The sequence below is a fragment of the Pongo abelii genome, chromosome 9, assembly GCF_028885655.2.
Source record: "Pongo abelii isolate AG06213 chromosome 9, NHGRI_mPonAbe1-v2.0_pri, whole genome shotgun sequence".
NCBI lineage: Eukaryota > Metazoa > Chordata > Mammalia > Primates > Hominidae > Pongo > Pongo abelii.
The window spans coordinates 114,178,991-114,202,524 of NC_071994.2; the positions used below are offsets into that span (position 1 = coordinate 114,178,991).

The 23,534-nt window shown below is 41.5% G+C and overlaps 1 long non-coding RNA gene across 1 annotated transcript in view; it reads right to left on the reverse strand.

Moving 5' to 3' along the window:
- LOC129048994 (uncharacterized) overlaps positions 1–22,359 on the reverse strand; it is a 76,243-nt gene extending 53,884 nt beyond the window's left edge. The window contains exons 1-3 of the long non-coding RNA XR_008511690.1: positions 22,258–22,359; positions 14,310–14,402; positions 13,811–13,982 (exon numbers count right to left, since the gene is read on the reverse strand). This is a non-coding gene — a long non-coding RNA (uncharacterized LOC129048994). The remainder of the gene's footprint in view (positions 1–13,810; positions 13,983–14,309; positions 14,403–22,257) is intronic.
- Between the last annotated feature and the right edge of the window lie 1,175 nt (positions 22,360–23,534).

Here is a 23,534-nt window from a genome sequence, read left to right on the forward strand (position 1 = left end):
CCAAAACTCCGGCGCTGGTCATGGACTCAGGAAGGCAGCCTTCCCTTAGTGTTTAATCATTGCAGGGACGCCTCTCTGATTATTCACCCATGTTTTAGAGGTGTCTGACCACACGAGGATGCCTGCCTTGGTCCTTCACCCTTAGCAGCAAGTACCGCTTTTCTGGGGGGCAAGAACCCCCCAAATCCTTCTCTCCATGTCTCTACCCCTTCTCTGCTTTTCTGGATGGCAAGAACCCCCCAACCCCTTCTCCTTCACCCTTAGCAGCAAGTACCACTTTTCTAGGAGGCAAGAACCCCCCAATCCCTTATTTCTGTGCCCTGACCTCTTATCTCTGCACCGCGATCCCTTATTTCCACACCCTGACCTCTTATCTCTGTGCCCTGATCCCTTATTTCCGCACCCCGACCTCTTATCTCTGTGCCCCATCCCTTATTTCCACACCCTGACCTCTTATCTTTGTGCCCCAATCCCTTATTTCCATGCCCCAACCCCTTATTTCCATGCCCTGACCCTTTTCCTGCTTTTCTGGAGGGTAAGAACCCCCGAACCCTTTCCCTCCGTGTCTCCACTCTCTCTTTTCTCTAGGCTTGCTTTCTTCATTATGGGCAACCTTCCACCCTCCATTCCTCCTCCTTCTCCCTTAGCCTGTCTTCTTATAAACCTAAAACCTCTCCAACTCACACCTGACCTGAAACCTAAATGCCTTATTTCCTTCTACAATGCCGCCTGACCACAATACAAACTCGACAGTGGATCTAAATAATTCTTGTCGTAAAATAGGCAAACGGTCTGAGGTGGCTGATGGCCAGGCATTCTTTTACACATTGGTCCCTCCATAGTCTCTGTTCCCAATGCAACTCATCCCAAATCTTCCTTCTTTCCCTCCCGCCTGTCCCCTCAGTCCCAACCCCAAGTGTCGCTGCATCTTTCTAATCTTCCTTTTCTACAGACCCATCTGACCTCTCTCCTCCTAGCCAGGCCGAGCTAGGTCCAAATTCTTCCTCAGCCTCTGCTCCTCCACCCTATAATCCTTTTATCACCTCCCCTCCTCACACCCCATCCAGCTTACAGTTTCTTTCTGCGACTAGCCCTCCCCCACCTGCCGAGCAATTTCCTCTTAAAAAGGTGGCTGGAGCTAAAGGCATAGTCAAGGTTAATGGTCCTTTTTCTTTATCAGACCTCTCCCAAATCAGTTACTGTTTAGGCTTTTTTTATCAAATATAAAAAACCCGAGGGGGGTGGAGCCAAGATGGCCGAATAGGAACAGCTCCAGTCTATAGCTCCCAGCATGAGCGACGCAGAAGATGGGTGATTTCTGCATTTCCAACTGAGGTACCAGGTTCATCTCACTGGGGAGTGCTGGACAGTGGGTGCAGGATATTGGGTGCAGCACACCGTGCGTGAGCCAAAGCAGGGCAAGGCATTGCCTCACCCGGGAAGCGCAAGGGGTCAGGGAATTCCCTTTCCTAGTCAAAGAAAGGGGTTACAGATAGCACCTGGAAAATCGTGTCACTCCCACCCTAATACTGCATTTTTCCAACGGGCTTATCAAACGGCACAACAGGAGATTATATCCCACACCTGGCTCAGAGGGTCGTATGCCCACAGAGCCTCACTCATTGCTAGCACAGCAGTCTGAGATCAAACTGCAAGGCAGCAGCGAGACTGGGGGTGGGGCGCCCACCATTGCTCAGGCTTGAGTAGGTAAATAAAGCAGCCAGGAAGCTCGAACTGGGTGGAGCCCACCACAGCTCAAGGAGGCCTGCCTGCCTCTATAGGCTCCACCTCTGGGGGCAAGACACAGACAAACAAAAGACAGCAATAACCTCTGCAGACTTAAATGTCCCTGTCTGACAGCTTTGAAGAGAGTAGTGGTTCTCCCAGCACGCAGCTTGAGATCTGAGAACGGGCAGACTGCCTCCTCATGTGGGTCCCTGACCCCTGAGTAGCCTAACTGGGAGGCACCCCCTAGTAGGGGCAGACTGACACCTCACACAGCTGGGTACTCCTCTGAGACAAAACTTCCAGAGGAATGATCAGGCAGTAGCATTTGTGGTTCACCAATATCCACTGTTCTGCAGCCACCACTGCTGATACCCAGGCAAACAGGGTCTGGAGTGGACCTCCAGTAAACTCCAACAGACCTGCAGCTGAGGGTCCTGACTGTTAGAAGGAAAACTAACAAACAGAAAGGGCATCCACACCAAAAACCCATCTGTACATCACCATCGTCAAAGACCAAAGGTAGATAAAACCACAAAGATGGGGAAAAAACAGAGCAGAAAAACTGGAAACTCTAAAAATCAGAGCGCCTCTCCTCCTCCAAAGGAACACAGCTCCTCACCAGCAATGGAACAAAGCTGGATGGAGAATGACTTTGATGAGTTGAGAGAGGAAGGCTTCAGAAGATCAAACTACTCCGAGCTAAAGGAGGAAGTTCGAACCAATGGCAAAGAAGTTAAAAACTTAGAAAAAAAATTAGATGAATGGATAACAAGAATAACCAATACACAGAAGTCCTTAAAGGACCTAATGGAGCTGAAAACCATGGCACGAGAACTACGTGATGAATGCACAAGCCTCAGTAACCAATGTGATCAACTGGAAGAAAGGGTATCAGTGATGGAAGATGAAATGAATGAAATGAATCATGAAGAGAAGTTTAGAGAAAAAAGAATAAAAAGAAACAAACAAAGCCTCCAAGAAATATGGGATTATGTGAAAAGACCAAATCTATGTCTCATTGGTATACCTGAAAGTGACGGGGAGAATGAAACCAAAGTGGAAAACACTCTGCAGGATATTATCCAGGAGAACTTCCCCAATCTAGCAAGGCAGGCCAACATTCAAATTCAGGAAATACAGAGAACACCACAAAGATACTCCTCGAGAAGAGCAACTCCAAGACACATAATTGTCAGATTCACCAAAGTTGAAATGAAGGAAAAAATGTTAAGGGCAGCCAGAGAGAAAGGTCGGGTTACCCACAAAGGGAGGCTCAACAGACTAACAGCTGATCTCTCAGCAGAAACTCCACAAGCCAGAAGAGAGTGGGGACCAATATTCAACATTCTTAAAGAAAAGAATTTTCAAGCCAGAATTTCATATCCAGCCAAACTAAGCTTCACAAATGAAGGAGAAATAAAATACTTTACAGATAAGGAAATGCTGAGAGATTTTGTCACCACCAGGCCTGCCCTAAAAGAGCTCCTGAAGGAAGCACTAAACATGGAAAGGTACAACCGGTACCAGCCACTGCAAAAACATGCCAAATTGTAAGGAACATCAAGGCTAGGAAGAAACTGCATCAACTAACGAGCAAAATAACCAGCTAACATCATAATGACAGGATCAAATTCACACATAACAACACTAACCTTAAATGTAAATGAGCTAAATGCTCCAATTAAAAGGCACAGACTGGCAAATTGGATACAGAGTCAAGACCCATCAGTGTGCTGTATTCAGGAAACCCATCTCACGTGCAGACACACATAGGCTCAAAATAAAGGGATGGAGGAAGATCTAACAAGCAAATGGAAAACAAAAAATGGCAGGGGTTGCAATCCTAGTCTCGGATAAAACAGACTTTAAACCAACAAAGATCAAAAGAGGCAAAGAAAGCCATTACATAATGGTAAAGGGATCAATTCAACAAGAAGAACTAACTATCCTAAATATATATGCACCCAATACAGGAGCACCCAGATTCATAAAGCAAGTCCTTAGTGACCTACAAAGTGACTTAGACTCCCACACAATAATAATGGGAGACTTTAACACCCCACTGTCAACATTAGACAGATCAATGAGACAGAAAGTTAACAAGGATATCCAGGAATTGAACTCAGCTCTGCACCAAGCAGACCTAATAGACATCTATAGAACTCTCCACCCCAAATCAACAGAATATACATTCTTTTCAGCATCACACCACACCTATTCCAAAAATGACCACATAGTTGGAGTAAAGTACTCCTCAGCAAATACAAAAGAACAGAAATTATAACAAACTATCTCTCAGACCACAGTGCAATCAAGCTAGAACTCAGGATTAAGAAACTCACTCAAAACTGCTCAACTACATGGAAACTGCACAACCTGCTCCTGAATGACTACTGGGTACATAATGAAATGAAGGCAGAAATAAAGATGTTCTTCGAAACCAACAAGAAAAAAGACACAACATACCAGAATCTCTGGGACACATTCAAAGCAGTGTGTAGAAGGAAATTTATAGCACTGAATGCCCACAAGAGAAAGCAGGAAAGATCTAAAATTGACACCCTAACATCACAACTAAAAGAACTAGAGAAGCAAGAGCAAACACATTCAAAAGCTAGCAGAAGGCAAGAAATAACTAAGATCAGAGCAGAACTGAAGGAAATAGAGACACAAAAAACTCTTCAAAAAAAAATCAATGAATCCAGGAGCTGGTTTTTTGAAAAGATCAACAAAATTGATAGACTGCTAGCAAGACTAATAAAGAAGAGAGAAGAATCAAATAGATGCAATAAAAAATGACAAAGGGGATATCACCACCGATCCCACAGAAATACAAACTACCATCAGAGAATACTATAAACACCTCTGCACAAATAAACTAGAAAATCTAGAAGAAATGGATACATTCCTCGACACATACACTCTCCCAAGACTAAACTAGGAAGAAGTTGAATCTCTGAATAGACCAATAACAGGCTCTGAAATTGAGGCAATAATTAATAGTTTACCAACCAAAAAAAGTCCAGAGCCAGATGGATTCACAGCCGAATTCTACCACAGGTACAAGGAGGAGCTGGTACCATTCCTTCTGAAACTATTCCAAGCAATAGAAAAAGAGGGAATCCTCCTTAACTCATTTTATGAGGCCAGCATCATCCTGACACCAAAGCCTGACAGAGACGCAACAAAAAAAGAGAATTTTAGACCAATATCCTTGATGAACATTGATGCAAAAATCCTCAATAAAATACTGGCAAACCAAATCCAGCAGCATATCAAAAAGCTTATCCACCATGATCAAGTGGGCTTCATCCCTGGGATGCAAGGCTGATTCAACATATGCAAATCAATCAATGTAATCCAGCATATAAACAGAACCAAAGACAAAAACCACGTAATTATCTCAATAGATGCAGAAGAGGCCTTTGACAAAATTCAACAACCCTTCATGCTAAAAACTCTCAATAAATTAGGTATGGATGGGACATATCTCAAAATAATAAGAGCTATCTATGACAAACCCACAGCCAATATTATACTGAATGGACAAAAACTGGAAGCATTCCCTTTGAAAACTGGCACAAGACAGGGATGCACTCTCTCACCACTCCTATTCAACACAGTGTTGGAAGTTCTGGCCAGGGCAATCAGGCAGGAGAAGGAAAAAAAGGCATTCAATTAGGAAAAGAGGAAGTCAAATTGTCCCTGTTTGCAGATTACATGATTGTATATCTAGAAAACCCCATTGTCTCAGCCCAAAATCTCCTTAAGCTGATAAGCAACTTCAGCAAAGTCTCAGGATACAAAATCAATGTGCAAAAATCACAAGCATTCTTATACACCAATAACAGACAAACAGAGAGCCAAATCATGAGTGAACTCCCATTCACAATTGCTTCAAAGAGAATTAAATACCTAGGAATCCAACTTACAAGGGATGTGAAGGACCTCTTCAAGGAGAACTACAAACCACTGCTCAATGAAATAAAAGAGGACACAAACAAATGGAAGAACATTCCATGCTCATGGGTAAGAAGAATCAGTATCATGAAAATGGCCATACTGCCCAAGGTAATTTATAGATTCAATGCCATCCCCATCAAGCTACCAATGACTTTCTTCACAGAATTGGAAAAAACTACTTTAAAGTTCATATGGAACCAAAAAAGAGCCCACATTGCCAAGTCAATCCTAAGCCAAAAGAACAAAGCTGGAGGCATCATGCTACCTGACTTCAAACTATACTACAAGGCTACAGTAACCAAAACACCATGGTACTGGTACCAAAACAGAGATATAGATCAATGGAACAGAACAGAGCCCTCAGAAATAATGCTGCATATCTACAACTATCTGATCTTTGACAAACCCAACAAAAACAAGCAATGGGGAAAGGATTCCTTATTTAATAAATGGTGCTGGGGAAACTGGCTAGCCATATGGAGAAAGCTGAAACTGGATCCCTTCTTTACACCTTATACAAAAATTAATTCAAGATGGATTAAAGACTTAAATGTTAGACCTAAAACCATAAAACCCTAGAAGAAAACCTAGGCAATACTGTTCAGGACATAGGCATGGGCAAGGACTTCATGTCTAAAACACCAAAAGCAATGACAACAAAAGCCAAAATTGACAAATGGGATCTAATTAAACTAAAGAGCTTCTGCAAAGCAAAAGAAACTACCATCAGAGTGAACAGGCAACCTACAGAATGGGAGAAAATTTTCACAACCTACTCATCTGACAAAGGGCTAATATCCAGAATCTACAATGAACTCAAACAAATTTACAAGAAAAAAACAACCCCATCAAAAAGTGGGCAAAGGATGTGAACGGATACCTCTCAAAAGAAGACATTTATGTAGCCAAAAGTCACATGAAGAAATGCTCATCATCACTGGCCATCAGAGGAATGCAAATCAAAACCACAATGAGATACCATCTCACACCAGTTAGAATGGTGATCATTAAAAAGTCAGGAAACAACAGGTGCTGGAGAGGATGTGGAGAAATAGGAACACTTTTACACTGTTGGTGGGACTGTAAACTAGTTCAACCATTGTGGAAGTCGGTATGGCAATTCCTCAGGGATGTAGAACTAGAAATACCATTTGACCCAGCCGTCCCATTACTGGGTATATACCCAAAGGATTATAAATCATGCTGCTATAAAGACACATACATGCATATGTTTATTGTGGCACTATTCACAAGAGCAAAGACTTGGAACCAACCCAAATGTCCAACAATGTTAGACTGGATTAAGAAAATGTGGCACATATACATCATGGAATACTATGCAGCCATAAAAAATGATGAGTTCATGTCCTTTGTAGGGACATGGATGAAGCTGGAAATCATCATTCTCAGCAAACTATCACAAGGACAAAAAACCAAACACCTCATGTTCTCACTCATAGGTGGGAATTGAACAATGAAAACACATGGACACAAGAAGGGGAACATCACACTCTGGGGACTGTTGTGGGGTGGGGGGAGGGGGAAGGGTTAGCATTAGGAGATATACCTAATGTTAAATGATGAGTTAATGGGTGCAGCACACCAACATGGCACATGTATACGTATGTAACAAACCTGCACATTGTGCACATGTACCCCAAAACTTAAAGTATAATAATAATTTAAAAAAAACAAACCCAGCCTAGTTCATGGCCCCTTTAGCAGCAACCCTGAGATGCTTTAGAGCCCTAGACCCTTAAAGGTCAGAAGGCCATCTTATTCTCAATATGCATTTTATTTTATTACCCAATCTGCTCCCGACATGAAATAAAGCTCCAAAAATTAAATTCCGGCCCTCAAACCCCACAACGGGACTTAATTAACCTTGCCTTCAAGGTGTACAAGAATAAAGTAGAGTCAGCCAAGTAGCAATGTATTTCTGAGTTGCAATTCCTTGCCTCCACTGTGAGACAAACCCCAGCCACATCTCCAGCACACAAGAACTCCAAACGCCTGAACCGCAGCTGCCAAGGATTCCTCCAGAACCTCCTCCCCGAGGAGCTTGCTACAAGTACCAGAAATATGGCCACTGGGCCAAGGAATGCCCACAGCCCAGGATTCCTCCTAAGCCGCGTCCCATCTGTGCAGGATCCCACTGAAAATCAGACTGTTCAACTCACCTGGCAGCCACTCCCAGAGCCCCTGGAACTCTGGCCCAAGGCTCTCTGACTCCTTCCCAGATCTTCTCGGCTTAGCAGCTGAAGACTGACACTGCTTGATCACCTCGGAAGCCTACGAGACCATCACAGACGCTATGGGTAACTCTCACAGTGGAGGGTAAGTCCTTCCCCTTCTTAGTCAATACAGAGGCTACCCACTCCACATTACCTTCTTTTCAAGGGCCTGTTTCCCTTGCCTTCATAACTGTTGTAGGTATTGACGGCCAGGCTTCTAAACCTCTTAAAACTCCCCAACTCTAGTGCCAACTTAGACAATACTTTTTTAAGCACTCCTTTTTAGTTATCCCCACCTGCCCAGTTCCCTTATCAGGCTGAGACACTTTAACTAAATTATCTGCTTCCCTGACTATTCCTGGACTACAGCCGCATCTCATTGCTGCCCTTCTCCCCAACCCAAAGTCTCCTTTGCATCTTCCTCTCATATCCCCCGACCTGAACACACAAGTATAGGACATCTCTACTCCTTCCCTGGCAACTGATCACATGCCCATTACCATCCCATTAAAACCTAATCACCCTTACCCTGCTCAATGCCAATATCCCATCCCACAGCACACTTTAAAAGGATTAATGCCTGTTATGACTCGCCTGCTACAGCATGGCCTTTTAAAGCCTATAAACTCCCCTTGCAATTCCCCCTTTACACTGGTCCTAAAACCAGACAAGGCTTACAGGTTAGTTCAAGATCTGCACCTTTTCAACCAAATTGTTTTGCCTATCCACCCCATGGTGCCAAACCTATATACTCTCCTATCCTCAATACCTCCCTCCACAATCCATTATTCTGTTCTAGATCTCAAACATGCTTTCTTTACTATTCCTTTGCACCCTTCATCCCAGCCTCTCTTCGCTTTCACTTGGACTAGACCCTGACACCCATCAGGCTCAGCAAATTACCTGGCTGTACTGCCGCAAAGCTTCACAGACAGCCCCCATTACTTCAGTCAAGCCCAAACTTCTTCCTCATCTGTTACCTATCTTGGCGTAATTCTCATAAAAACACACGTGCTCTCCCCGCTGATCATGTCCAGCTGATCTCTCAAACCCTAACACCTTCTACAAAACAACAACTCCTTTCCTTCCTAGGCATGGTTAGATACTTTTGACTTTAGATACCTGGTTTTGCCATCCTAACAAAACCATTATATAAACTCACAAAAAGAAACCTAGCTGACCCCATAGATCCTAAATCCTTTCCCCACTCCTCTTTCTGTTCCTTGAAGACAGCTTTAGAGACTGCCCCCACCCTAGCTCTCCCTGACTCATCCCAACCCTTTTCATTACACACAGCCAAAGTGCAGGGCTGTGCAGTCAGAATTCTTACACAAGGACCAGGATCGTGTCCTGTAGCCTTTTTGTCCAAACAACTTGACCTTACTGTTTTAGGCTGGCCATCATGTCTCCGTGCAGCAGCTGCTGCCACCCTAAAGGCCCTCAAAATCACAAACTATGCTCAACTCACTCTCTACAGCTCTCATAATTTCCAAAATCTATTTTCTTCCTCACACCTGATGCATATACTTTCTGCTCCCCTGGCTCCTTCAGCTGTACTCACTCTTTGTTGAGTCTCCCACAATTACCATTGTTCCTGGCCCGGACTTCAATCCGGCCTCCCACATTATTCGGGATATCACACCTGACCCTCATGACTGCATCTCTCTGATTCATCTGATGTTCACCCCATTTCCCCATATTTCTTTCTTTCCTGTTCCTCACCCTGATCACACTTAGTTTATTGATGGCAGTTCCACCAGGCCTAATCGCCCCACACCAGCAAAGGCAGGCTATGCTATAGTACAAGCCACTAGCCCGCCTCTTAAAACCTCTCATTTCCTTTCCATCATGGAAATCTATCCTCAAGGAAATAACTTCTCAGTGTTTCATCTGCTATTCTACTACTTCTCAAGGATTATTCCGGGCCCCTCCCTTCCCTACACATCAAGCTCGAGGATTTGCCTCCACCCAGGACTGGCAAATTAGCTTTACTCAACATGCCCCAAGTCAGGTAACTAAAATACCTCTTAGTCTAGGTAGACACTTTCACTAGATAGGTAGAGGCCTTTCCTACAATGTCTGAGAAGGCCACTGCCGTCATTTCTTCCCTTCTGTCAGACATAATTCCTCAGTTTAGCCTTCCCACCTCTATACAGTCTGATAACAGACCAGCCTTTATTAGTCAAATCAGCCAAGCAGTTTTTCAGGCTCTTAGTATTCAGTGAAACCTTTATATCCCTTACGGTCCTCAGTCTTCAGGAAAGGTAGAACCGACTAATGGTCTTTTAAAAACACACCTCGCCAAGCTCAGCCACCAACTTAAAAAGGACTAGACAATACTTTTACCACTTTCCCTTCTCAGAATTCAGGCCTGTCCTTGGAATGCTACAGAGTACAGCCCATTTGAGCTCCTGTATGGATGCTCCTTTTTATTAAGCCCCAGTCTCATTCCACACACCAGACCAACTTGGACTGTGCCCAAAAAAACTTGTCACCCCTATTATCTTCTGTCTAGTCATACTCCTATTCACCATTCTCAACTACTCATACATGTCCTGCTCTTGTTTACACTGCCGGTTTACACTGTTTCTCCAAGCCATCACAGCTGATATCTCCTGGCGCTATCCCCAAACTGCCACTCTTAACTCTTGAAGTAAATAAATAATCTTTGCTGGCAGGACTATGCTGAATCTCCTTAGGCACTCTCTAATTAGATATCCTATGTCCTCCCAATTCTTAGACCTTTAATACCTGTTTTTCTCCTTCTCTTATTCGGTTTAGTTTTTCAATTCATACAAAACCGTATCCAGGCCATCACCAATAATTCTACACGATAAATGTTTCTTCTAACAACCCCACAATATCACCCTTTACCACAAAATCTTCCTTCAGCTTAATCTCTCCCACTCTAGGTTCCCACGCCGCCCCTAATCCCACTCGAAGCAGCCCTGAGAAACATCGCCAATTAGCTCTCCATACTACCCCCCAAAATTTTTACTGTCCCAACACTTTACCACTATTTCATTTTATTTTTCTTATTAATATAAGAAGACAGGAATGTCAGGCCTCTGAGCCCAAGCTAAGCCATCATATCCCCTGTGACCTGCACGTACACATCCACATGGCCGGTTCCTGCCTTAACTGATGACATTCCACCACAAAAGAAGTGAAAATGGACTGTTCCTGCCTTAACTGATGATATTATCTTGTGAAATTCCTTCTCCTGGCTCACCCTGGCTCAAAAGCTCCCTCACTGAGTACCTTGTGACCCCCACTCCTGCCCACCAGAGAACAACCCCCCTTTGACTGTAATTTTCCTTTACCTACCCAAATCCTATAAAATGGCCCCACCCCATCTCCCTTCGCTGACTCTCTTTTCGGACTCAGCCTGCCTGCACCCAGGTGAAATAAACAGCCTTGGTGCTCACACAAAGCCTGTTTGGTGGTCTCTTCACACGGATGCGCGTGAAACTATGTATTTTGATGTTATTTTTTATTTTCATTTAATTCAAATATTTTCAATTTGAGACTTCTTTCTTTCACCCATGTGTTATTTTTAAACATATTGTTTAATCTGTAAATATCTGGGGGTTTTCCAGCTATCTTTCTGTTATTGATTTCTTCATTAGTTCTACTGTGGTTTGACAGCATACTTTGCATGATTTCTATGTTTTTAAATTTGTTAAGGTGTATTTTTAAGGCTCAGAATGTGGTGTATCTTAGCGAATGTTCCATGTGAACTTGAGAAGAATGTGAATTCTGCTGTTGTTGGATGAAGCAATCTATGAATGTCAATTTGACCCAGTCGATTGATGCTACTGTTCAGCTCAACTATGTCCTTACTGATTTTCTGCTTTCTATTTCTGTCATTTGCTAATAGAGGGGTATTACTTTCTCCAACTATAATAGTGGATTTGTCTATTTCTACTTGCAGTTCTATTAGTTTTTACCTCATGTATTTTGTTGCTCTGTTGTACATACACATTAAGGATTGTTATGTCTTCTTGGAGATTTTACCTCTTTGTCAAAATAATGCCCCTCTTTATCCCTGATAATTTTCTTTGTTTTGAAGTCTGCTTTAAAATGGAAGTTTCTATGTTAGATACAAAATAAAAATATTTATTTTTTGCAGTTTGCAAAATAAATGAACTAAAAACAATTTTACAGAATGTTTAAAAACAAAAGGATAGAATAAAGGCAAAACTAACCGAAAAGGTCTGATGTGATAATATTCAATATTAGGCAAATTAGAATTTAAAATAGAACTCAAAAGAATTAACAAAATTAACATTAATTAACAAAACATAACCTAATCTAAATAAAGAGAGCTACTGTTACAGTAGATGGTTAGGCAGACATCAGCAAGGCAGGAGAGGGCCCCACCCACCAGCAGGAATGTCAGGCAACAATCAGGTGACAGTCAGGTGGTTGTTAAACTGTCTAAAATGATAATTGGTCACAGCCAGTGCCAGGGAAAGGCAGTCTCCCAATAGGTAGAAAATATTTGAAATTGGTGATCAGCAGCTTCCTGATATGATCTCAGGAGTTTGGCAAGTGGGCTCAAGCATGCACACTAAAAGGCAAAATGGTAGAGTTTAACTGGTATATGACCTTCCTCTTGGAACACTCAACTGGTAAGGGAAAAATGCCTAAAGTGAGCATGAGTACAACACCTGCGAACACATTGCACATGTGGCCCCTTGCAAGGGCTGGCAGAGCACTATGCATGTGGATAGCCCACCCCAAGGGAAGAGTCAGGGGAGAAGTAATGCAAACCCGGAAGCATGCCAATGTATAAAGCCTCAAGTCAGGCCGGGTGCGGTGGTTGATGCCTGTAATCCCAGCACTTTGGGAGGCCAAGGCGGGCGGATCACGAGGTCAAGAGATCGAGACCATCCTAGCCAACATGGTGAAATCCTGTCTCTACTAAAAATAGAAAAATTAGCTGGGTGGTGCATGCCTGTAGTCCCAATTACTTGGGAGGCTGAGGCAGGAGAATCACTTGAACCTGGGAGGTGGAGGTTGCAGTAAGCTGAGATTGCGCCACTGCACTCCAGCCTGACAACAGAGTGAGACTCAGTCTCAAAAAAAAAGCCTCAAGTCAAAGGTCAAACCATGCACTTGATTCTCTTAAGTCAGCCACTTGGCCCTCTTCCAAGTGTACTTTACTTCCTTTCATTCCTGCTCTAAAACTTTTTAATAAACTTTCTCCCCTACTCTAAAATTTGCCTGGGTCTTTCCTTCAGCCTTATGCTCCTTGGTCAAATTCTTTCTTCTCAGGAGGCAAAAATTCAGATTGCTGCACAGCTGTATGGATTTGCCACTGCTAATAATACTATATAATAATAAACATGAAACCTCTCCAAAAAGATATAACAAATATAAACATATATGTACCTATCAACCTCATCTTAGACTACATAAAAATAAAAATTGACGCATTTACAAGGAGAAATCGATTAATCTACAAGCATTAGTTATTGACAATTTTAATATGCTCTTCTCAGAAAGAACAAGCAGACAAGAAAATTATAAGAATGCATAAATTTGAACAGTATAATTAACATATTTAATCTGATCAATATGTATAGAACCCTGTACTTTACAAATAAAGAATACATTTATGTTTTTCAAAGACATGAATTAGTTACAAAAAATGACCATGTACTGGAACTCACAAAGGAAATATCAACCTCTTCTGAAGAACTTAGAACATGTTCTCTAACAATGCAATTAAACAAGAAACTTTTTTTTATTTTGAGCAAAAACATTGAAACACACACACAAATAACACAGCTTTTCTCACCATTCTCGGGTGCTAAGCCTTCAAGTCACTTTCATTCACAAGAACAGTCATTTTAATTCACATAACTGCATATTCTCACCCAGTTTAAAACTTTTTCTCTTTTCAATTCCAGTTTGCTTCACCCAGGAAACTGCAGAGGGGCAGGAGGTAGCTGACTTTTCTCTCCTTGTGAGCCTTGCTGGCCTCTGTCTCCACCTCCCTCCCAGGTTGCCTATGGGCCTGCAAAGTTGAAGGCTGAATGTGGGCGATCACTGGAGGAGAAATAAGAGACAGGAAACAGGCTCTTGCCTGCGCATAGACATAACCTGGTGATGGTATCCTGGAGCATGACCTGCTAACTACATCTCCCTCAGGGCATTTTGTGACTTCCTCAGAGATGGTCCCAGGGGGATCCTTAAATTGCAACTGACTTGACAAGGAAACTGAGGCTCACACAGATAATGGATTCTTCTCAGCCAGACTTTGTAGTTCCCCCTTCTTGAGCGTCCGTCAGCCCACCCCTATTGGGTCTCATGGCTCTTCAGGCAATCTTGGGTGGAATTTAAAAAGGCTCAAAGGCCAAGTGCAATGACTCATACCTCTAATCCCAGCACTTTGGGAGGCTGAGGTGGGAGGACCACTTGAAGCCAGGAGTTCCAGACCAGCCTGGGCAACAAAGTGAGACAGTATCTCTACAAAAAATAAAATAAAATAAATTAGTCGGGCATGATGGCACATATCTGTAGTCCCAGCTACTCAGGAGGCTGAGGTGAGAAGACCACTTGAGCCCAGGAGTTCAAGGCTGCAGTAAGTTAATATGATCATTGCACTAGCCTGGGTGACAGAGCAAGACCTGTGTCATAAATAAATAAATAAATAAATAAATAGGCTCCCCACACTGATCTGAGTGAGCCAAAGCTGGTTTCTGAGAAGCATGCCCTCATCTTTCCTCCACCAAGAATGGAAAAACTCCCAGTGCAGCTCCTCTCTCTTGAATTGGCCACCTTAGATAGATCTAGCCACAACTTTCAATCTAGTCTTTATGTTCCCCCGATTCCAGCATACATCATTTAAGGTACTTGATTTTTTTATTTTGAGTCCCCCTGTTTCTCCTGGCTTAAGAAGAGGCAGAAATGAGAGCCCTCTCCTTTTCCACCCCTAGAGGTGGGATGGGGGACAGGGAAGAGAAATACACAGGCATTTGACATCTTACTACACAGACATCTTCTATGATCCCTCTAAATGGATGATGGCATAACAGCACAAAAAATGAGTTTTATGCCACCCTCTTTGAAAATCTTGCACAGGTGGTTTAAATACCCTATTTTGGAATCTAGGGATATTTGGTCTTTTGAAAGAGGCCAGAAAGAGGCCATTTAATAAACTGTTTCATGACCATCATTATTACTAAGCAATGGAACACATAAACAAATAGATCTTTGTCTTTATGAGTCTCCATTTCTAGAAACATGCATTACACATTTGCATGCTATTTTCAGGCTTACTCACCTTAACCCCAAGTGCTATGGGAGTGCCAGGAAGTCATGGCAGCTGGGAAAGATCACTGGGAGGCAAGAGAAGATCCAGCCATTCTAGCTTTTCTCAAACTCAAACTCATACATTTAAGCAATTGTGAATTTATCAAGTGCTTCTTATTTTTCCTCATTTCATATTCATGGTGACCCCTGTGACTCTGTATTATTTTCCCAAGTTCTTCCTACAGACTAGTACACTGAAACTCAGAAAAGTTAAGTTCTTATTTAAGGTTATGCAGCTGGTTTATAGCACAGAGGAACTTGAACGCATGCCCTCTCTCCAGCACGTTACAATCTTGCCTAGCTGCATAAGAACCCACAGAGTTTAGCTGCTTCTTACCAAAAAGTTGAGATGGAGTAGATTTTCAAAAGGCAATATTAAAAAAAAAAAAAGCAGGGTGAACACTCCTGCTAGTCAGCCCCAGAGTTCAAATTAAGAAGTTCCACTAGATAATCATGCATATATTTGGAACTGTGTATTGCAGAGTCTCTTAGATATATGGTTTTCTAGGAATGCATTTGTCATGTTTAGTGTTCTAGCTTGTTTCTGAGATTGGAGATAAGTCTCTGAAAATATCGGTCTAATAAGGAAGAAGCACTAAGCAAGAGGCTCCAGAGAGTGGCTCCAAGTTGGGGTGGACAGAGATTTTGATTAGTTTGTGATTTATCACGTTTGATTTTCAAAACAAATTAAAATATTTTCCCTCCATTTCATGCCCCAAAGCCTTGGGACTACTTACGGCAGTCTCTCTTGGCAGCTGGAGCAGTTTGGAAGAAATAAGTGGCTTCTTATAAGAGTGAGTGCAGGAATGCAAGATGATATCAACAGCATGTGATCAGACCACTTGGCTCCCGTATGCATCCCCAGTAAATGAATTTGGTCAGAACACCCATAAATACAATGTATAAGACAGGCGTCAGGACTGTTGCTACTCACCCTTTCAGTGTGGGTCTCTTATTGATTGTTACGAATCCAACTCAAGCAGGTGACAGCCAGGAGTCCTTTGTCCAAATGACAGACATTTAGCTATAATATTTTGTCATAATTGTGTGGCTTGTGTTTTATCAGACAAGAAATCAATTTTGTATATCTAATTTAATTCAAATTAAGGAAAAGAAACTATATGAATATATGTGGGGAAACACTTTTTTTTTCAATTTTGTCTGCCTTGAAGTAGAATTATTTTGAAATAATTCTCCAAGCAAAAATAAATTAAGACCTTACACCTGCCATAAAAAATTAACTCAAGATGGATCATAGCCCTAAATGTAAAACATAAAATTATAAAACTCCTACATAGGAGAAAGCCAAGGTCACCTAGGTAACCTTGGGTATGGTGATGACTTCTCAGATACATAACAAAAGGCATGAGCCATAAAAGAAATAATAAGCTAGACTTTATTAAAACTAAAAACTTCTGCTCTGCAAAAGACCATGTCAAGAGAATGAGAAGACAAGCCACAGCCTAGGAGAAAATATTCGCAAAAAAAACATACCTGATAAAGGGCTTTTATTCCAAACACAAAAAAAACTCTTAAAACTCAAAGATAAGAAAACAAACAACCCAATTAAAAACTGAGCCAAAGATCTTAACAAATATCTCACCAAAGAAGATATACAGGTGGCAAATAAGCATATGAAAAGATAGATATTCAACATTGTATGTCATCAGGGTAATACAAATTAAAACAACAAAGAGATCCCACACACACCCACTAGAATGGCCAAAATCCAGAACACTGACAATGCCAAATGCTGACAAGGATGTAGAGCAACAGGAGCTCTCATTCATTGCTGGCAAGAATGAAAAATGGTACAGCCACTGTGGAAGACAGCTTGGTGGTTTCTTACAAAACTAAATATACTCTTAACCATGCAATTCAGCAATCATGCCCCTTTCTATTTACCCAAAGGAGTTAAGAACTTATGTCCATATAAACACCGGCACACAGATGTTTTTAGCAGCTTTATTTATAATTACCAAAACTGGAAGTAACCAAGATGTCTTTCAATAGTCAAATGAATAAATAAACTATGGTATATCCAGACAATGGCATATTATTTTTTTTTTTTTCTTTTATTATTATTGACAATGGCATATTATTGAGTGCTAAAAAGAAATTAGTATCTAGCCATGAAAGACATGGAGGAATCTCAAAAGCATATTACTAAGAAAAAGAAGCCAATCTGAAAAGGCTACAAAGAGTGTGATTCCAAATAGATGATGTCCTAGAAAAGGTAAAACTTTTTTTTACTATTATAGAGGCATTAAAAAGATCAGCAGTTGCCAGCAGTTAGTGGAGAGAGTAGGATGAATAGGCAGAGCTCAGGAAAGTTTTAGGGCAGTGAAAATACTCCAAATGATACTATAATAGTGCATACATGTCATTAAACATCTGTCCAAACCCACAGAATGTATAACACCAAGAGTGAATCCTAATATAAGCTATAGACTTGGGTCAATGTAGGTTCATCAATCGCAATAAATGTACTGCTTTGGTTGGGGATGTTAATAATGGGAGAGCCTGTGCATGTGTGGGACCAGGAGATATATGGGAAATCTCTGTGCCTTCCTTCCAATTTTGCTGTGAACCTGAAACTGCTCTAAAACAGTGAAGTCTTTTTAAAAATGCACATATGCACACAAGTAAAATAAAGTAAAATAGGAAGTAGTTTGACCCCACCATTATTCAGGGAGTTGGCTCAGGCCTGGGACACATGAGTTGGAAGACATTTCTTGAAGTGCTCAGAAAAGTGTCACAAGGACAGCCCGGAGCTTATGCAGGTAAACTGGGGCCACACCACACCCTAGAGTCTCTGTCTCTGGGCTTCGGTTGTCTCATCTGAAAAACTGAGAGTACCATGCAAATCTGAAAGCGGAGAAATCAACCAATTATTTTGTAAAGTCTATTCAAAGGCTTACATTTGTGACTATATGATATTCTATCCATGAAATGCCCTTCAACAAATTGAGGGAAAGAAAGGAGATTATGTTTGTGTCTTGCAAGAGTCAGTGGCATAGTGGAGAATAGCACAGTTTTTGGTGAGGGCTGCCTGAGTGTGAATCTTGGCTCAGCCATTCAATGGATGTGTGACATGGGCAGGGAGGTCAGTTGCCCTTCTCTGCACCTTGGCTTTATCATCTTTACACCTCACAGGGTTGTAGTCAAGGTCAAATGAGTTCGCACATATAAAGCATTAGAATAGTACATGGCATATAGTAACCTCTTAGTCAATGTTAGCTATTACTATTCTCCTTTTTCATACACATTAGGGTACAAAGATAGACCTTCCAACCCAGTAAATATATTCAAGGTGGGACAGAGGAAGGACCCACCAGAATAGTGTTATCTGGCCTGTAAGAGTGAACTTAGGTTACATCCAAGTATTTAAATGAGTAATAATGAGTAGTTGACTCCTATGATGTACAAACACCCCGCTGGGCACTTTATATGCATTACCTTTGATGTTAATAATCTTTCAAGGTAGCTAGTAAGGCATTATTACTCTGCTCATTTCACAGATGAGGAAAATGAAGTTAGAATATGTGTCCAAATCCACAGGGTAAGTGGCAACACGACAATTCAAACCCAAGCCCATCTAAATTCTCAAACATGCTGCCTCCAGAGTAACCATGGCCACTCTTTGAATGCCCACTTTGGGCCAGGTATGCTGCTGGCCACTTGGCTTTATGCAATGTCTCTAGACCTTATAGTCCTACAGAATGGGCATTATTATCTCTACTTCTTTTCTCAAAGATCTGCACCAAGCCTCCTATTTTCCTTGCATAGTGCTTACCAGCAACAGCGAGGTGGGAAGCATCTGAAATTTTTCAAAGTAGGAGTTGAGATGACATTGCTGACAACACTCGGATATATTTATTTCCAACCATGCCAACTGGCACTCTGGCACTTCATATTAAATAATGAGCCTCATTCAAGCTGGAGGGATGACTCATTGCCTGTCAGTACTAACTAGTGAGACTTGCTGACTATAGCCTAAAGCCAGGGACCCTCTCTCATTAGTGGTGGGGATGCCTACCTTCACCTCCCAGCAAGGACTAAGGGCTTAGCATCCTCATTCCCACTTCCAACCATTACCCTACCCCCGCTTGTCTTGAGAAGCCAATGCAAGAGACAGAAAGCTGAGCCTAATTACCCTAATGGCCTGTCACAGCACAACAGCTCATGAAATCTTTACTCAGGGGTGAGTGCCCAGGCTTGCATATTTATTTTTAATTATAGCATCTCACAAAGTCAAGAGAAGTTGGCATTTGCCTTGCTGTGACATTTAGGAATCCCCAACTCAGTTGTAGTTTGCTTATTTTGGGTGAGTAGTCTCATCAGGCATGCTGTCCACAGGCGCTGACTATTTGTGGTCATCTCACGTCCTGTGATTGCTTGGCTACAGCAAGAAGCAGCCTGGTGCAACCGCTGGTCATTTGTATCTGTTTGGAAGATTCAACAGGAGAGGGTGGCTTGCAGAAAACAAGCTTATGAGATGAGGGTGCATTGCTGAGCTCTGCAATCATTATTTTCCTGCAAACTTGTGTGGTTCCTTTACTTTTCTGGTCCTTATTTTTCAAATGTAGATTTTAAATTACGGCTAAAACAGGTGATTTCTAAGAATTTGAGATAAAATAATCAACCTTTTGATTCTAGAAGCATGCACACCTGAGCCTTGCCAAAGGGATGCTATTCTGTTCAAAATCCTGCAAAGTGAAGTATTTCCCAGTTCTCCCCTTCTGTCTTCCCATGGTAAGCCATTTCTGGAGTTAGCAAGCCTTGTCATAAGCAAGGTGCTTTCTTAAACATTCTCTAATTAGCACTCTTTCTACAGCATTATTTATAATCTTTAGAAAGTCCAATCCTGTTATTTGGCTGCCTCTCTAAGTCTTCTTACAGGCTAAAGTCTCTCTAATTTAGCCTTCTTGCCACAATTTGTGAGTCAGCCTTGTTATTCATCAGTGTTCTCTTTGACCCAGAAGATTCTTAAGCCTCATTCTCCCAAAAGAGGTGGGCTTGTGCTGCAGTTCAATGGAACATTTCTCGAAAAGTGTTCTATAGAACACAGGTTACCAGGGATATAAAGTAAGTGCTCCAAGAAAGGGCTCTGAAATCAAACACGTTTTGGAAATTCTGGGCTGAACAGAGTTGAATAAGCATCTTATCATAGGAAGTTGGGGTCTCTCTTCCTTGCCTGTTAGAACTGGGACTGCGGAATTAGGAAACTGGGGCAGAATTATCCTATCCTGGCAGTTACCTGAACCTTCCAGACAGGAGAAGAAAGTGAGAGAAATACCTTTCACTCCTCCCAGGCTAAACCCCACCTCTGCTACAGAGGACATCGTAGAGGAATGAACAAAGTCAAGGTCTTGGAAAGTAGACAGGCCACCAATACTCACCTCCCAGCTCTGCACTTTCTACTTGTGTGATATTAGGCATATTCTCTCTCCAAGCTCTATATCCTTAACAAAGGAATAGGGATAAAAATACCTGCTGTGCAGGGTTGTTGTGAAAAGTAACTGAGAAAACACAAATAAAAGGCTTACAGTTACTCAGACAATTTCAAATATTGTCGGAACCGAAATCCAATTCCCTTGTTTACCAAACAAGCCACCTACCCCTATTTGGAGATGGGGTATGAGATGCTCCTGTCCCTTCTAACTGAGGCACCCCGTCCCTTCTTCCTACTTAGAAATGGTATTGTCCAGACCCCAAGACAGACATGCCTGCTCAAGGGATGCGAAGCCTGACTTTGAACAGCATTGACAGCCAATCCTTGCCACAGGCGGGAGATTCTGTGGAGGAGCAGCTTGTCAGCAGTTTGAAAACCCATGGAGACACCGGAAATGGAAGATTGCAGTGTCCTCTGGAGAGTGAAAAGGGAAGCACCCCATTCCTGATATCAGCAGGAAGCCCTGCAGGGCCATCCTGACTACAGGAGAAGTGGGGTGTCCTCAGGAGACCAATCAATGTTCATTTGCCACCTCCAGTCTCTAAACAAGATGAAAACTACCGGCCCTTAGGCGTGTTTCGGTTGGCTCACACAGTGGTTTTAAAAAGTCATGTTAGTTGCCAAGATTTAAAAATTCAGAGAGTTCACATAAAAATTCAGGTTTGTAGCTTCTTTTCTTTTTTAAATCTAAATATTCCTGCATCATAGCAATTGATCAGGTTACAGTAGATGCAGTCCTCTTTAGAGGATGGTAGCAACTCCATTCTCCAGTAACCATCCTTCCCTATTTTATTATAACTTGCCTTCTTGACTTACTGCGTTACTCAATGGCACTTCCAGGCATCTGAATTGGAACATAATTTATTTAACAAATTGTGTGCAGGTACTGTCCTGGGCTAAATGTACAAAACAAGCTAGTGAGGGAGTAAGATATGCAAACAATGGCAATAGTACTTAGATGCTCTGGCAGATATAGACAAAGGCTGTGGGACTCCAGAGGTGGGAAGGACAATTGCCTAAAAATAATAATACTTAGAATTTATTGAGTGTCTACTATGTGTCAAGCATTTATCTGCCTAAGGAGTCAGGAACACCTTCACAAAAATGTTTCCGTTGGGGAGCCCTTCAAGAATAAGAACATTGTCAAGTAGAGAGGGGCATTTCAGACAAAACTGCATCTTCAAAGGCTATAGCAAATTAAATGCTTACCAACAGTGTATGAGGGTTCCCTTTCCTGCACATATGCACCCATTTTTTAAATCAGATTACAGTAGACCCCCCAACTTATATAAGGAGGATATGCTCCAAGACCGCTAGTGAATGCGTGAAACCATGGATGTTATCAGTACCAAACCTTATAGGTACTGTAGTATGTTTTTTCTGTACATACAAACCTACGATAAAGTTATAATTTATAATTTATAAATTAAGTACAATAAGAGTTCAACAATAACTAATAATAAAATAGAACAATTATAACAGTATGCAGTAATAAAGGTTATGTGAATGTGGTCTCTTTTTCTCTCTCAAAACTTCTTATTGTACCATACTCACCTAATTTCAGACCACAGTTGACCACAAGCAACTGAAACCTCAAACCCTGGAAAGAAAAACCGCAGAAAAGGGGAGACTGTTTTATTTGGTTTTGGATATTGAGTTGTGTGAACAAGCCAAGAGAGTTCAGTGAACAATGGAAATTATGACGTAGTTGCTGCCTTAGTTGCCTGAGGGGCTGGGATGAGAGAAGGGGCTATCAGCTTAGTTTGGGGCTGGAGGGACTCTGAACTCTATCCTAAAGCCAATGGAAATGTATCAGAATTATTTTTTATTTTAAAATATTTAATTGTCAAGTAAAGATTGTATATATTCAAAGTGTGCAATGTGATGATTTAATATAAATGCATATATAAGTAGTGGAATGATTATCAAAATCAAATCAATCAACATGTCCATCACCACCCATGCTGTACATCAGATCCCAAGAACTTGTTCATCTTAAACCTGAAAGCTTGTACCCTTTGATTGACATCTCTACATTTCCCCCACCCCAATCCCCTAGTAACCATCATTTCATTCTTTGATTCTATGAGTTTGACTTTTTTAGATTACACTTACAAGTAGATCATATAGTATTTGCCTTTCTGTGTCTGGCTTATTTTACTTATTTTCCTTTGGGTTCATCCATAAACAGTAGTCTTTTCATAAATAGTAGTCTTTCCTTCTTTTTATGGTTGTATAATATTCCATTGTGTACATGAGTATATGTATATATACACAATGGAATATTATATGTAGAATATATAAATATATGTATATATATACCACTTTTAAAATCTATTCATCCATTGATGGATACATAGGTGGTTCCATATCTTGGCTATTGTGAATAATGCTACAATGAACATGGGAGTGTATCTATCTTTTTGAAATCCTGATTTCACTTCCTTTGGATACATACCCAGAAGTGGGATTGATGGATATGGTAGTTATCTTTTTAATTTTGTGAGGATCCATCATACTGTTTTCATAATGGCTGTATCAATTTACATTTCCACCAAGAGTATATGAGGGTTGACTTTTCTCCACACCCTCACCAACACTTGGTATCTCCTATCTTTTTTATGATAGCCATCCTAACATGTGTGAGGTGATATCTCACTGTGGTTTTGACTAGCATTTCTCTGATGATTCATGATTTCTTCTAGGAGTTTTGCAGTTTCAGATCTTACAGTTAAGTCTTTAATGCATTTTGAGTTAGTTTTTGTATGTGGTGTAGAGCAAGAGTCCAATTTCATTCTTTTGCATGTGGATATCCAGTTTTCCCAACATCA